The sequence below is a fragment of the Leuciscus leuciscus genome (assembly GCF_965113295.1).
Source record: "Leuciscus leuciscus genome assembly, chromosome: 13".
In the NCBI taxonomy this organism is placed as follows: Eukaryota; Metazoa; Chordata; class Actinopteri; order Cypriniformes; family Leuciscidae; genus Leuciscus; species Leuciscus leuciscus.
In genome coordinates, this window is record NC_138737.1 from 34,478,339 (window position 1) to 34,493,155 (window position 14,817).

The following is a 14,817-nucleotide window of genomic DNA, read 5'->3' on the forward strand; positions in this document are numbered from 1 at the left end:
CATCTGTGTTTTGATCATCGATCTGAATCTGATCTGGATATAGTATTTTACAAAAACGTGATTTTCTCAGCTTTTTGCTCAAAATGTTGCTTTTTCTTATTAAACTAACCCACATTCAAGTGTAAAAAAAAGAAGAAAAGAATGCACAAAGCTAGAATAAAATGTTTTTTTGTTGTTGTTGTTGTTGTTGTTTGTTTAAAAGCAGAGGGTCTGTTATTTATTTTGATATATGACATGTTCAGCTATTCATACAACAAAATATTCTGGGAGCCAAGAAAAGTTTGTGAAAATGATAAAAAACGCTGGCAGTGGCTTGCAACTTTTTAAAAAAGCGCTGGTTAAGTAAACTGGTAAACTCTTTTTGAAAGAGTTAACTGATTCATTGAAACAAATCATTCAAATCTAACCATCCGCCATCACTAATAATGAGCAACCAAAAGGCGAATTAATGATTATCTCTACTAAACTGAAAAAGGCTGTTAAAGAGGAGTCGATTCCCTTTGATGGAATATATTCCAACCAGTCGTTGGATGATAGGAATTGTAACTCAAAAGTTGTTCAGAAAACTAGTCCCGTCTGAATACGGCTTATGCACTAATTTTATGCACCTACATGTACAGAAGGCATTAGAACATCTCTGCCTCTCCTGGCAGTGGACCAGTGTTAACCCTGAATAGATTTGACATCCTAAATGTATTAACCTAGCATTATCTCAATCCCAGAGGAAACTGCGCAGGTAATCACTTTATGACTAATCGAGTTAATGAATAAGAGAAAAGGGATATCGCCAGCTCATTGTATCAGAACCACAGGCATTTCATAAAAGCCCAACAATGAGCAGCTACAGCTTTGATCTGTTTGGATTACAAGAGATGTTCCTTCTACTTTTACATTTTGGAATGAGCAAAGTGGTGTGTGTGAAATTGAAGCGACCTTTGCTGATTTCTGGGCCCTGCATTAAGCATCGTGGGAGGTGAGTTTGACGCACAGCCAAGATGCAAATCCCTGTCACTGAGAGAAGAACCAGTTCAACATACAACATGGAGTCTGACAGGTTGTCAGGTTGAGACTGAGAAGGCACAGATGTCTGTTGTTCTTTACAGAGACAGTCTGGACAGATAATCTGAAGGAACCTTCGGCAGAACAAATGTAGGGTATACAAGGGTTAAAGGCCCAGCCAACAGGAAATGTTTATTTTTTTTTTTAAATAAATAATGTTTCTTAAAACATTTAGGCTTAAGATATATAACCAGATTAGATGGAAAGGATCTCAAGCGGACTATCTGAAGACATTAAAAAAAGACGATTACGTTGAAAGTAAAATCCAGCACAGCACTACAAAAACCATAATGAAATGACCCCAGATACATAATGCTTTACTGTAAAACAATGTTAGATAGAGCTACATGGTACTTTATCAGTTCAATAAAATAAATTACTTTTGTTGCACTCTTAGCATTACATTTTTCTTTTTTTTTTCTTTCAGGCTGGACCAGCCAATGTGCATGTACAGCTTCTACGGCAGCTGCAGTGATTCAGTGGCTTTACCAATCGCCGATTGGCTCTTAAATCAAGGAACTTTTCCTCTTCGGTCGCCCTACAGGTTGGAAGCGGAATTGTCCATTACAAATAATTCCGCAGCCTACTGTCGCACACACGCTCGCTGGTTATCTAGCACCGGATTTGGAATGAACGATGTCCACAGATGTCCAAGGTAGAGTATGTTGCATGATTTCATGAAAGTATGATGCATCAGAAACGAAGAAAAACTAAATAATGACTATTGTAACGCTTGACGAAAAGCAAGTAAAATTTTTTGTTTTCTTATGTCTTATGTCTTATGTCTCATACAGAAACGCGACCTGTTTTGGCAAACTTGCATAGTGTGGTTATAGCAGATATAGGGCTGCAAAGCGGAGGCATAAGTGCCTTTCACCCTGTTACGACTTGATGAACCACTGATACGATTTTGGAAACATTATTTTAAGGTAAAAAATGTTCCTTAGTGTTGCTTTAATCAGAAATGTTTCTTGAGCAGCAAATAATCATATTAGAGTGATTTCTGAAGGATCTTGTGACACTGAAGACTGGAGAAATGATGCTGAAAATTCAGCTTTGATCACAAGAATAGGCTCAATTACATTTTAAAATAGGCCTATTAAAATAGAAAACAGATATTTTAAATGGTCATATATCACAGTAGCATTGCTGAGCATAAAAGACTAATTTCAAAACATTGAAAATGCAAATGCAAAGACTAAAAAGCCCCACAGTTCGAGGCAAAAGGCCCTCAAGGCTATAAGTGATATCAATGTAGAGGCAATTTCGGCATTTTAATGCAATACTTTTGAAAAAGCAGGTTACTGTATAAGAAACATTTAATTACACACTTATTCATAACAACCACTTCAGCAAATGGCAGAAAAATGTTCTGTTCATTTAATAATTTTTAGCGTTTCATAACCTCTTAAGTATTTTATAAGGACTCGTTATTATTCTGCTTTGAGTATAGCACAAAGAACATCCTGGAGCTACAACGCCAGTACAGACATATTTCACAAATTAATCTCCATTGTGATTGGAACTTTAGCCTACTTTGCACACTCTGTACCTCATAACAAATGTATTCCTTACCAGTAATAGAAAACTAAGTCGCAATAGATATTTCATCCTTTGGCAACCTAACAGTTTTTAGTCACTGTGGGACTTTTGACATTTCAAGTCATCTATGAACACATGGAAGTCCCCCAAAAAAACGATGTAGCCTACCATAATCTGAGCATGTAATGTCAATAGTCATTATTTTATACTGTTGTTTTGACTAATTGGACACACTGATATTTTTTTATTAATGACATTACAAAAGTTATTCTCATGAGTCATGACTCATTGCCAGTCTGACATGGTCAAACGTTGCAATTTTTTATAACTGATATCCTGGCCAAAGAGAGCTTACTGCTCATAAAACATTTAGGCTTAAGAGATAAAACCAGTTTAGATGGAAAGGCTCTCAAGCGGACTTTCTGAAGACGTTAAAAAAGACGATTAGGCCTACGTTGAAAGTTAAATCCAGCACAGCACTACAAAAACCATAATGAAATAACCCCAGATACATAATGCTTTACTGTGAACTGTTAGAGAGAGCTACATGGCAATTTATCAGTTCAATAAAATAAATTACTAGCCAGTTGAGTAATAAAAACGCCATCTTTGAATCGCTTTTTACAACATGTCAAATCCCTCAGTTCTTGCCATGTCCGAAAAGTCAAGCAAATTGTGATTCTGGTTTTGTTACGAGCTCTGTCGTGTTCTCTTTTTGCCAGCAGATTCTCCTCTGTTTGGCTTTTTATTTTCTTAAACGGGTGATTCCTCGGAGGTTCGAGATAGCGTGCGCGTATTGACCATAGATGTCTATACATAGATGCTTCATTAGTGTTTGTGTTTCTATGGGCCGCAAGCCCTCCGCCATATTGGAACAGTCAAATCCGGTCCGTGAACACTCGAGAGCAGGTGTGCATCGGCAACCTAGTTATTTACATGTATAGAGATTTTCACAGCATTTAGTTTATCATTGATGTTAGAATTCAAGCCTGGTCTCATTGTTAATACAGGTAAGTAGGTTCAAAACATGTTTGTATGTTTGGATTGATGCTGAAACGTACAATATGGACATATTGACAACATATAAATGTAAACAACATATTTACAGATTTTTTTTTTTTTTTTTTTTTTTTTAACAAATGTTTTATATCATAACGTTTTTTTGTATAATTGTCCTTTTATCATTTTATAGATACATTTTACATTTCTTAACCCTACCCCAAACCTGGACATAACTATTTTATAGAGAATATGAAAATGAGAATATCTTTTATAGAGAAAATGTCTAGGAAAATTATAATTTCAGTAACAATATAGCATTTTGAGCTGCTAATCCCACTTCTGCCTCTAAACCTACCTATAACCATTTCTTAAAAAATATGTAGTTAGAAAGAAAAACATAAGATAGACAAGTGTAACAATCATTTATTTATTGCAAAAAATTCAATAAGCGGTAGCAAAATAAGTCAAAATGAGGATGTCTCCTCTCTGGCGGTATACAGTATAAAAGTTTTGTATGAAGTACAAAGCAGAATAAGTTATTAATTGCTGCGAATCTTATCCTGATTCACTGATTCACATGAGCAGCAAATCATCATATTAGAATGATTTCTGAAGGATCATGTGACACTGAAAACTGCATAAAGATGCTGAAAATTCACAGGAAAAAAATTACATTTTAAAATATATTTATAAACTGTTGTTTAAAATTATAATAATATTCCACAATATTTGTCAGGGGTAGATGTAAATGAATTCACAACACAGGAGAATAAGATACAAATAGTCTTTAAATCGAGGGAAAACTCAGGGGAACAGATATTACAACTATTAGTCATCTACGACACAGAACAATGTGAACAAAACAGGAAGTATACACAGGTTAACTGACGGAACTAAACAGGAACAGCTGAACCGAATGATAACTAATGTGTAGCCATGGAAGTCATCCAGACATGACATGAACTAAACTAAACAGAACAGTTTTTACTGTATTTTTGATAAATACAGTAAAATTGATGATTTACTGTTTTCCGACCCCAAACCTGTGAATGGAAGTGTACCGTATTCCACTTATTCGGTAGTTACTGAAGTACTATTGAACTATGAATTATGCAACATTTAAAAATGATAGAATGCTATAGATCAAATGAGCTCAAGATCAAGCTTTTCTTACATGCAGTGACCATATGGAACATGTCAATTGTGCACGTACATACTGACAAACAGGTGTTCTCACAGCAAACTTGGCAGTGCTAATTCAACTCTGATAGTTTGATGTGCAGGAAATGAGTTTTGTTGCTATTTAGCACTTTGGGAGGGGAAGAAATTCAAAAGAACCTTTTACCTCGGGGGGCTTTTAGCCTCATTGTACCCCTTTTAAATACACCGGAGCTGAAAGATTCCCCATTGTAAAGACTAGGAGAAAGGGTGGTCTTTCATAACCTAAGATGCCATAACATTTTCTTTAACCTGGAAACATGCATGTTCTTTATCAGGGGTTTTACAGACCCATAGTCTCTCCAGTCACCACAGGAACCCCATGATAGAAAATGTTTTTCCAGGTAACGTTAAAAATGACTACATTATTACATAATGTTAAATTAACACAAACACATTACATTATGCTTCACATTTCATCAGAGTGTTCGAAATGTAATGAACATGTAAAATATTTAAAGCTTTATATCATAAATCTTCTTCATGGACCCCCTGGGGTACTCAGAAGGATAGAGAGCGCAGCGGTTCTGTGCATGCCATGATCCTTTTATAAAGAGTTTTAATGGTGCTTTAGAGGCAATAACTTGGTTTTATTAAACCGGATCCAGGGTGAAAGAGTTTCTGAGCTCTGCACTGTATCACATCCACCTACTGCACTGGATTCACAGCGTTCAGCAGGGAGGGCATGAAACGGTCAGCGCACTTGCATATGTCACTCAAAGAGCCTTTTAAACTGCCTTTATGTGTCTAGTATTGGTTTTCTTTGACTTGTACAGTAACAAGCAAATTGCTGTCACTGAGTGTGAGGAACATGAGTCTTAATAAATGTTTACGTAGATAAAGGCTGGATTTCTTATACGGTGACAGCACTTCATTCACAACATTTAGGGCCCTATTTTAACGATCTAAGCGCATGGTCTAAAGTGCGCGGCACAAGTGCACTTAGGGCGTGTCCGAATCCACTTTTGCTAGTTTAACGACGGGACAAATGGTAGGCCCACCCAGCGCATGATGTAAAAGGGATGTCCGTATTTTCTTATTGAGAAATGGGTGTGTTTTGGGCGTAACGTGCAATAAACCAATCAGAGTCTCATCTCCCATTCCCTTTAAAAGCCAGTTGCGTTGTGATGTTCCATGGCAGATTCGCTATTTACATAGCGGTATTTGCAAGTGGAAAAACTGAACGCTTTTCTATCGAAGAAAACGGATCTGTTGTGCACAGGTTAAAGTGCATGAGCAGACCATCTACGGGACAAAGTGTACGCGCGTTGTGTACCCGCCTATAGACGCACATTACTTATGTGCTCATTAAATAACCAAAAAAATATTGCCACAGTCTATTTCAGTTGCCTCAAAATAGCAACGTGCCAACAATGCATCTGAACACTCCTGGTTTTCAGACCAGCAGCCCATGGGTGCACAAATGGGTGCAAATGCATTTGACATTAAACAACATGGCGCAGGATGTGAAAATGATAACCGCGTTATCCGCGTAGATTGACCAATAGGAAACTACTATGATCCAATGATTCAATTAACTCTTTCCCCGCCATTGACGGAAATTTCAGGCTCTTCATGTTTTTACTGTTATACGGTAGGGGGTGCTATTACGCATCTTCTGAGAGAGTACTGAATCTTCTGATCAAAAGACATGCGAAGAAGAAGCAAAAACAAGCGATAGTGTAGTTAAGCAGATGCATATATAAAATAACGCGATCATCAACAAGCATATAAATCAAAACTGCCTAATGTTACTGAATGAAATGTCGACCCAGGACGAGCTATAGGACTGTGAATTTCAGTCTACTCCATCTATATTTAGATCATCGTTCTGAATCCGATCTGGATGTAGTCTTTGGCAAAAACTAGATTGTTTTCAGCTTTTTGCTCAAAATGTTGCTTTTTTAATGAAACTTACCCACATTCAAGTAAAAAAAAAATAAAAAAAAATGCATGAAGCTAGAATAAAACTTTCCTATGGACAAAATCAAGTCCAGACCTATATTTTATTCTTGTTAGATATGCCGTTTCACTGGGATATACATCACAATAGAGAAGAAAAGACTATCACAACTTCTTTTTCATGCCAACTTTAATGCTCTATCCGTATCGTGTTTGACAATAGCATGCCACCTACACTAAACCATACCTAAACCAAACCGATAGTGTTTGATGTGAATGATAGTGAGATAGTGTTTTGAACATGACATGAAAACTGAAGCAACCATGCCATTTTAGATTGCTTCTACAAGTCTTTGAGCTCTTTCATTGAGTGTCTTGAATCACAAGACTCATACCCGTGCGCTTCCATCTCAAGTGCAATAAATTGTATGTGCAGTACACATCCTCCAGGCCTTATAGATCGACTAAACCAGGGATTTTTACCTAATATGTACAAAGTCTTGGAAAGTACCCCAATCTGCAGGGGTGAGTGAGAATTGGCCTAGTCAAGGTTGTCATTTGGACATGTGGATTCACATCTGAGCTCCAGATGAATATCACATAGAAGCATGTTTTTCCCTCACTGGGCGGAAATGTCGACGCTGTTTAGACCTGCAGACTGAGAAAGAATCAAATCCCCTTGACAAATTTGGTTTGAGGCCCTTGCATTTCTATTACAGAGCCTGGCTGCCCGCTGACTCAATCTGCGCACCTGTACTAAAAAGGCTACAGTTAAATTTTATGGCTTGGCTGCTGTGATACTTCTGGACTTTTTTTAATATAAAAGGTATAAAGGTATATAGCAAAGCAGTAATTTCAACAAAAAATAAGAATCATTAAATAAAAATCTAACAAGAATAATCTACTAAAAAAACGTTTTTTGAACAAGTACTGTTATCAAAAACCAGCCCGATCTCACGGGAAAACGTACAAATTCTACAAAGTGGCTTATTCGTACGAATTCATACGACCTGACTCGTACGAATTAGTACGATTTTTGCAAAATCGTACATATTTTACGAATTGGCCAATTCGTATGAATTCATACGAATGACCTACCCCTGACCCCGCCCCTAAACCTACCCATCACGTGGGTTTAGACAAATCGTACAAATTCGTACGAGTGAGGTCGTACGAATTAGTACGAATTAGCCAACTTTTTATCATTCGTACGAATTCGTACGAATTGGTCGTGAGATAGCGTTGCAAAAACTGTTCATGACAAATCTAAATAAAATGTTGTTTTCTTGTTTTAAAAAAGTAAAACCAAAATCCAAGTAACCCCTGCAACCTGCTTAAGGGGTTAGTTCAACCAAAAATGAAAATGATCCCATACTTTACTCACCCTTCCTCTTTCAGCCAAACACAATCAGAGTTGTATTAAAAAATAGGAGCGAGTATAGCACCTGAGATTTTGAAGCCCAAAAAGGTGCATCCATCCATCCATCATAAAAGTAATCAATACGGCTTCAGGGGGTTAATAAAGGCCTTCTGAAGCGAAGCGAGGGTTTTTTAAAGAAAATATTTGTAACTTTATAAACTATAATCACTGGCTTCCGGTAACGGCCGTATGCAAGTCCATATATGAAAAACTGAGTTTTTATATAACTCCGATTGTGTTTGGCTGAAAGTAGAAAGTCATATACACGTAGGATGGCTTTAGGGTGAGTAAATTATGGGATATTTTTTTTCGGTGAACTAACCCTTTAAGTACACCCATGGGAATCACTGATTTAAGGTGTGTTCACGCCATGTCGGAATTATGGTAATTTTTACATTCATATCCTCAGAACTCATAGTTACAACTTGAAAACTTAGAATTTTCTGAGAGCTCTGACTTGTACCACCTGACTGCTGAAAATTCATTTTGATGTTGATAGTGTTGCCATAGAAACGCATAATTCCGAACAGCTCAGGGTAGAATGTGACGTGTTGTCATCTTGTAATTACGGTAATTACGACATGGCGTGAAGCCGTGAACGCAGCAGATTATCAGTAGGTCCAGGCTGGAAGAGATTCACTTCAATTCAAAGTCCAAACACATTCATGCATAAATCTATTCTAAGAATAGTAATTTTGCAGAGGTACTGAAGATGTACACACAGCTACCTTGCCTCTCACCTCTAGAACATGAGCAAGTGCATCTGTCTTTGTTTCTTCTGAATCTTTAGCTTGTCTTCATCTCCTCTCCAGTGGGCTTGGGTCCATGTTCCCTGGAGGCTATCGTGATACATCTTGATCAGTGTTTTCAATTGTTGCATTTGGGTCTTTCTGCTTTCCCTCACCACAACAGCTCAGACATATTAGGAACATATTTGATTTAATGCTAAACTGCATTAAAAGCTAAATAGTCAAAGCGAGCCAGGCTGTATTGCGTGAGCCTTTTGAGTTTAGATCTACTGTGTTTGGCATTTGAACTGCATTTAATGATTAAATATAAAGCCCCATGGGAAGGCTTGCCACCCTGCGAGATTTTAAACATCAGGTTAGCTGATGTACTTGATGTACATAATGGGAAGTTAGTTTGCTTTCAAGCCATCTGTGTGAAATGCTATCATGGGAACAGTTTAGTCTTAGAGAAATGAAAAACCATACATTATCAAATCAGCTGTTACAAACAGAAAAGTGCAGTTGCCTAGTTACTGAACAAAGTTCAGTACTCTCAAATTCTCCAAGTATATCTCTTCATCTCTTAATGTGGTGTTGTTCATAATCTTTATATTATATTATGTTATAATTAATTACATTTATATAGCACTTTTCTCGACACTCAAAGCGCTTTACTTATGGAAGGGTGGATCTCCTTAAGCACCACCAATGTGCAGCATCCACCTGGATGATGCGATGGCAGCCATATTGTGCCAGAACGCCCACCACACACCAGCTTACTGGTGGAGAGGAGACAGTGATGAAGCCAATCAGGAGGTCTCCAATCCAGGCACTGATAGGCTCAACCCTGCTTAGCTTCAGTGGGCAACCAGTATTGCTTGAATCTGATTGGTTGAGTAGCATCCAACTGCAACACTGGGACTTTTCAGCGCTTGCATCACTCTGCTTTTCTGTGATTGCACTTTCCATAAAGACCGTCAGTTTGTGCATTGGTAATGGAAATTTTACGTTTTTACATTGTTACGCCAGTAGTTGGTGACAAGTGACCGTCTTTATGAATCATCATTCAACTGATTTGTTAAAAAAACACTAATTAATTCAGGAATGAAACAAACATGCTATTCACTCCAATGAGTCATTGAATCATTAACTCATCTGATTCAACGACATAGGTATATATTCAAATTTGAATATATTGACTTTTTATATATAAGGACTACAGGGGCAGATCTAGAAAATTATAAATGGGGTGGAAAGAGGAATATGAGGCGTGGCACACTTGTACCATAATTCCTGTACACATTCATGTCCATAATATCTTACCTGTCACTGCTATTAGGTGGCTTTCTGAGTCATTTCCATGATCAGAATCTTCTTGTTGATTTAATTTACCAAGGAGAGGCGTTGTGGAAAATAATAGTAGGATATACCACAATCACAGGCATTCCTATCTGGACAGGATTAGATAAAAAAAAAAAAAAAAAAAAAAACTTTTTTTTATGGTTGCTTCAATCAATCAATCATTAAAAAAAAAGTATTTTTCAAAATGGACTTCTTCGATTCACACAGGATTATAGTCAGCATATAAATCTTTTTTAATGGAATATTGCAGTATTTATTTTAAAAGATTTATCCGTGCACACTTTTTTTTTTTCATGTGCCCTCATAATCTTTAATCCGTCTTGCAGTGACTTCTCTTCTCTTCTCTTCTCTTCTCTTCTCTTCTCTTCTCTTCTCTTCTCTTCTCTTCTCTTCTCTTCTCTTCTCTTCTCTTCTCTTCTCTTCTCTTCTCTTCTCTTCTCTTCTCTTCTCTTATGATGTGTTTAATGGTGCGAGGTTGGGACAACCTGTCACTCATATGAGATCCACCAACGGCAAACCACAACCATCCAATCAAATCCCCATGGAAAAAATCAGATCGAGAAGCTGTTTCACTTGGATACACGTCACAATAGGGAAGAAAAGACTATCGCAACTTCTGTTTCATACTAACTTTAAAACCACAAAGTTAGTCTATGAACAATGAATTTCCCTTACCTCTTCAGGGGAAATGAGCTGCATCCGAATTGTGTCGTATAACACAACATATTAAATATCTGAGATTGGTGTGTAGGAGTAGGTTTGTCATTTTTACCTACTGAAAAAAGTTACTGAAATCAGTTCTGAGCAAGTTTGTTCAGTGAACTAAAACAGAACTGGTTCATACAAATCAATAATTTATGGACAACAGTGGGTGCACATAATGAAGAAATTATTTTCTTGCCATTACATTGCAAGTTATTATTTCAGTGGTATTAGATGGAACATTTAAATATTAATCTCTTGAGTCAAAATGTACTCGGCTGCCAATAAATATGAATGACTATGGCCATAATTTTTATCTCAAGAAGATCAGCAATTAGTCAGTCTCATGAATTGGAAACGATGTGTGCTGCTAAAGTTATCACAACAATATGGTATTTATTTATGGTCAGAACATAAATTCTTTGTGAATTATTATGAATATGATGAGTTGTCAACTTGTCATTTGTGATGGCTTTCGTCCATTACATCTGAGGAAACTATTGAAAGATGTACATTCCTTTTAGGTTATCGATCTCTGAAATGTTCATATGGACAAGTTTCCATATTGAACACATCTTTGACTCTCTGAAAGCAAAGCAAGTGTACAGTCAACCTTTACCTGGCCTGTTCCTCGCACTGAAACGTCCCTCTTCTTCCATGGCCATCTGGTTTCAGTTCTAGGCTCATCTGGTTCTGTCTCCAGTGAAAGAATTTCAGGAATACGTCCTGGATACATGCCCACATCCGTTCACACAGACCAGTGTTTTCAATTACACTCCTTTTAAATGGCTCTGAGGAGCTTGCTGTGTGTAAGTGTGTGTGTGTCATCTGTTCACACAGAAGAGTGTTTTCAATTAGCCTCCTTTAAATGGCTACAAGGAACTTGTGGGCCAGTGAGAAGTGAGCATCAGTGACTCGGTTGGCCACTTTATGCGATATTTTATGCTTAAAATATAAGCATAATGTGCATCTATCACATTATTTATCAGTGCCTATGTGCGTGATAGTGAGGAAAATATCTTGACATATAAAGGACAGATTCAACTTTTTGTGCATTGTGTCCTTGTGTGCATTCCTTAATAAAATAAATATATAAAACTAATCAATACTGTAGAAATGTTTTTTTTTTTTTTTTTTTTTTTTTTTACTTCAGTTTTATACATCAATCAATTCCAAGAACACTGATATTCAATATTCAACAGCGTTGGAATGTTTATCCATTTGTAACATGCTTTTTTGTTCCAGATTATGTGAACGATGTGGATTGGAAACTAGCAAGTGTTTTTTTTCTCACTTGAACTCGAGCAAGTTGAGTAGAGCTGATTACTTTGTTCCACTCATTTGATGTCCCACGTTGGCTTTCAGTCGTTCATTGCTTAGCAGTCAGGGGTGTGAATTAACGAAGTACAAGTACTCACATTACTGTAATTAAGTAGTTTTAAAATTATGTACTTGAGTAAGTTTAAGTGATGTAACTGTACTTTTACTCTGCTATTTTCCTTCCATTTGGGTTCATTACATGCTTGTTTTAATTACATTTTTATGCATCAAGGTGATTGGATAGGGAGAAAGTATTCGATCTTGTGACTTCGTCAAATCAAATCGCGCATAGAAACCTTTAAACACAGCAGTAGATGGCGCCAACTGCTGTTAATCATGGCTGCTGTGGAGGCACATCCTTCAAGCATCAACTCAATCGAGATATCAGCATTTAATTCTTCCTCTAATTTGAAGAAACATTTAAAGGTAAATTTCGGATTTCTGCTTGCTAGATGATCTGTTTATCTACAGCGTCGGAAATGTGGGAATGTAGCAAATGTTTAAACAAATCAAAGTCTCCATTGACAGCTATGCAACTACCACTTTGAAGCTTCAAAAAGTTCATAAAAAGATCATAAAACTAATCCATATGAATTGACTGGTTCAGTCAATTTTCTGAAGAGACTCGAATGCTTTATATGATGAACAGATTGAATTTAGGTTTTTATTCACATTTAAACATTCATAAACTCACATCAATTGTGTTAAACGGAAGCTCAAGCATGTTCGCTTGACGTACGAGAACCAATGAGGTTCATTCTCGTGTTACGCAGCACCTTTGAGCTTCTGCAAGAACCAATGAGGTTCATTCTCATGTTACACAGCACGTTTGAGCTTCTGCAAGAACCAATGAGGTTCATTCCTGTGTTACGCATCACGTTTGAGCTTCAGCAAGAACCAATGAGGTTCATTCTCATGTTACACAGCACGTTTGAGCTTCAGCAAGAACCAATGAGGTTCATTCTCATGTTACACAGCACGTATGAGCTTCAGCAAGAACCAATGAGGTTCATTCTCATGTTACGCAGCACGTTTGAGCTTCTGCTAGAACCAATGAGGTTCATTCTCATGTTACACAGCACGTTTGAGCTTCTGCAAGAACCAATGAGGTTCATTCCTGTGTTACGCATCACGTTTGAGCTTCAGCAAGAACCAATGAGGTTCATTCTCATGTTACACAGCACGTTTGAGCTTCAGCAAGAACCAATGAGGTTCATTCTCGTGTTACGCTGCACGTTTGAGCTTCAGCAAGAACCAATGAGGTTCATTCTCATGTTACGCAGCTTGTTTGAGCTTCTGCAAGAACCAATGAGGTTCATTCTCATGTTACACAGCACGTTTGAGCTTCAGCGAGAAGCAATGAGGTTCATTCTCGTGTTACACAGCACGTTTGAGCTTCAGCGAGAAGCAATGAGGTTCATTCTCATGTTACACAGCACGTTTGAGCTTCAGCGAGAAGCAATGAGGTTCATTCTCGTGTTACACAGCACGTTTGAGCTTCAGCAAGAACCAATGAGGTTCATTCTCATGTTACACAGCACGTTTGAGCTTCAGCGAGAAGCAATGAGGTTCATTCTCGTGTTACACAGCACGTTTGAGCTTCAGCAAGAACCAATGAGGTTCATTCTCATGTTACACAGCACGTTTGAGCTTCAGCAAGAACCAATGAGGTTCATTCTCGTGTTACGCAGCACGTTTGAGCTTCTGCAAGAACCAATGAGGTTCATTCTCGTGTTACGCAGCACGTTTGAGCTTCTGGAAGAACCAATGAGGTTCATTCTCGTGTTACGCTTACAGAAAGCTTAATGTTTTGGTCTCTTTTGGAACTATTCATTGGTAGAGGAAAAAAAAGCAAACTGACTGGCCAGTTACTTGCTAATAATAGCACTCTTGTTCATGTGATATTGCAGAAATTAACTCAAAATCTAGTAAGGATTTCTAATGAACATTTACTGTCAGAACAAAGCAAAAGTAACCCTGCGCCACAGTGTAAAAAAATGTGTAGAAACAATCTTTACTGAGACATTGCTAGTAAATTTAGCAAACAATTACAAAGAAATGGCACCTAAGACATTGAATTAAACATAACATTTAGAAAAAGTAGAAATTGTATGTTTTTGTACAACATGTTCCATTAATCTTTGTTTTATGTAAAAAAAAATTCCCAGTGCATAAAAAAATTAAAAAATTAAAAAAAAATGAAGGGAAGGGAAGAACATTAGTGCATTCAAGCAATCTTGGAAATGTCCACACATAAATGGCACCACAATGTCAAGAGATTTTACGAGAGGGATCTTCTTTAAGCCTTGAGTTTCCGAGTTGTGGGTCAGTGAGAAAACATGGCTGACACAATATAAGCAGTGTCTTTATTTATGGTAAATTAGTTGAAATATATGATTTTTTTGCAATAAACCTTGCATGTTCAGAAATTATGAGAATATATAATTCAGTTAACCTTATAAATTAAATAAAAAGCACATATTTTTATTCATCATTTTGTAGAAGAATACAGTTAAAAATCTTGCTGAATTTCTTGTAGAAAGGGTACGTTGCCATCTTACT

General features: G+C 37.1%; 1 long non-coding RNA gene across 1 annotated transcript; it reads left to right on the forward strand.

The window, feature by feature from the left end:
- The first annotated feature begins 831 nt into the window (after positions 1 to 831).
- LOC309512478 lies at positions 832 to 10,306 on the forward strand. The gene is made up of 3 exons (XR_014211049.1): positions 832 to 973; positions 1,487 to 7,650; positions 7,960 to 10,306. It is a non-coding gene; the product is annotated as an uncharacterized lncRNA (long non-coding RNA).
- The last annotated feature ends 4,511 nt before the right edge of the window (positions 10,307 to 14,817 follow it).